The 2,369-nt window shown below is 42.4% G+C and overlaps 1 pseudogene; it reads left to right on the forward strand.

The window, feature by feature from the left end:
- Positions 1–766: 766 nt before the first annotated feature.
- The window catches only part of LOC126495837 (E3 ubiquitin-protein ligase RLIM-like), a 6,188-nt pseudogene continuing 4,585 nt past the window's right edge, over positions 767–2,369 (forward strand).

Raw genomic sequence — 2,369 nt, forward strand, 5'->3', positions numbered from 1 at the left:
GAGCCTGAAATGGCCCTATCCTATAGCCATACTGATGAATATCTTGCATATCACCATAGAACCTTCATCTGGCGATGGATGGAGATAGAGACAGAGACCCACACTGGAGCACCGGACTGAGCTCCCAAAATCCAAATGAGGAGCAGAAGGAGGGAGAACATGAGCAAGGAAGTCAGGACCACAAGGGGTGCAGCCACCCACTGAGACAGTAGGGATGAGCTGGACTGGGACTGACAAAGCATGGGATAAAACTGGACTCTTTGTACATGGCTGACATTGAGGGCTGATGAGAAGTCAAGGACAATGGCACTGGGTTTTGATCCTACTGCATGTACTGTCTTTGTGGGATTCTAGCCTGTTTGGATGCTCACTTTCCTAGACCTGGATGGACGGGGGAGGACTTTGGCCTTCCCACAAGGCAGGTAACCCTTACTGTTCTTTGGACTGGAGAGGGAGGGGGATAGGATTGGGGGAGGGGGAGGGAAATGGGAGGCTCAGAGGAGGCAGAATTTTTTTTAAAAGGAATTTGGCAATGAATCTTCTGTTTCTATTTTGTGAAACACATTATGGTTTTAGAGATAGCAGGAAAAATGCTGTGCCATTTCAAAATGCCAGCTTTCTGGGTTGTCTTACCAGTACAAACTCTGACTCTTTGAGTCAGGAGGTCCTGCTACAGAGAGAGCATTTGAGTGTTGTTTGTTAACACACTGTTGCAGCTTGCTTGCCAGCAAGGGTCTTGAAATGCCATACAGTTGTGGTTATAAACATGACTCCAGCTGGTACCTCCACCATGAGCATGGAATTTCAGAAAGCTCAGGAATGGGCTGGATCAAGCCGTAAAAGCCACGGCTCAATTCTTTCCATATTGCTTAGGAAATTAAAGAATCATGGGGTCAGAAAAAAGAGAGATATACAGTAAAAAGAGATTCAAAGATGAAGTAACCTCTAAATGGTTTAGAGTGTGTTAAAAATAAATGCAGGTTAAAGGTTAAAATCCTTAAAATTAGAAAGAAAGAAAGAAAGAAAGAAAGGAAGGAAGGAAGGAAGGAAGAAAGAAAGAAAGAAAGAAAGAAAGAAAGAAAGAAAGAAAGAAAGAGAGAGAGTAGTTGGGTGTGGGGATACAAACCATTAATCCCAACTCTTGGTAGACAAAGGCAGGCAGACCTCTATGTGTTCAAGGCATGGTGGTACACATCTTTAATTCCAATGCTTGGAAAGCAGAGGCAGAAAGACCTCTGTGAGTTTAAAGTGCAGTGTCACATGTCTTTAATCACAAATCTGGGAGGTGGAGGCAAAGAGACTTTGTGAATTCAAGGTGTGGTGGCAAACACCTTTGATCCCGGCACTTGGCAGGCAGAAGCAGGCAGATATCTCTGAGTTTGAGGCCAGCCTGGTCTACAAGAGCTAGCTCCAGGACAGGCTCCAATCTACAGAGAAACCCTGTCTCAACAAAAACAAAAACAAATGACAGAAGAAGGGCTTTTTCTTTACCTTATAAGACACAGAGGAAGACAGGCAGACATAGACACACAGGGACAGAAGTTTAGTCTGTAGAAGCAATCAAAACAGAGATTCATTTAAAGACTGTTACTTTTAAGCAATTGGATGCTACTTTGTCACAAGTTCAGAAATATAGCCAGGCAAAAATCACTTGAAGATGCATTAAATTCAAAATAGTCCTACACAGATGCAAGAACTGTGATGATCTTGTAGGGATGACTGTTCAACAAACAGCTTTAGGGCTTACAAAATACTTTGTTTTCCTGGTGATTGCTTTTTACTATAGATAGAACATCTTTTAATTAATAGTTTTCACTTAGTAAGGAAATAATGAATTTCAATATGACATTTCCATACACACATATCATTGTAGTTTGTTCATGCTCTTTTGTACTCTTTCCTTTTTCTGCTAGTTCCCCTTCTCTCCCCCAATAATTAACCCCCCTCTTTTATGTCTTGTGTGTGTGTGTGTGACATGTCAAAATTCCTTTATTTATTAATCTGTGGATGAACACCATTGTGATTACTGCCACAAAAGAAACAGGGGCTCCCTTGTGTCTCTATAACAGGCTGGCTCAGATTCCCTTGCAGCTATTCCCAGCAGTCCTGCAGATATATCAGCTGACAGTTCTATCATCAGTGCTTTGAGGAACCTGCACTGTGATTTTCCACAGAGGCTGGATTGACATCTCCACCAGGTTTCATTTTCTCACATTCTTCCCAGCATGAGATGTCGCTGCTTTGTTTTTGGTGGCCATTTCGATTGCAGTGAGATGGAATCTGAATGTAGTTTTACCTTGCAGACCTGCCGCAGTCTAAGGATGTTGAACACGTTTCCTAACTTTATCAGCCATATTTGCCTTTCTTCT

This window comes from Alexandromys fortis, unplaced genomic scaffold, assembly GCF_014885135.2.
Source record: "Alexandromys fortis isolate MF-2015 unplaced genomic scaffold, M_Fortis_MF-2015_v1.1 scaffold_652, whole genome shotgun sequence".
Classification (NCBI taxonomy): Eukaryota; Metazoa; Chordata; class Mammalia; order Rodentia; family Cricetidae; genus Alexandromys; species Alexandromys fortis.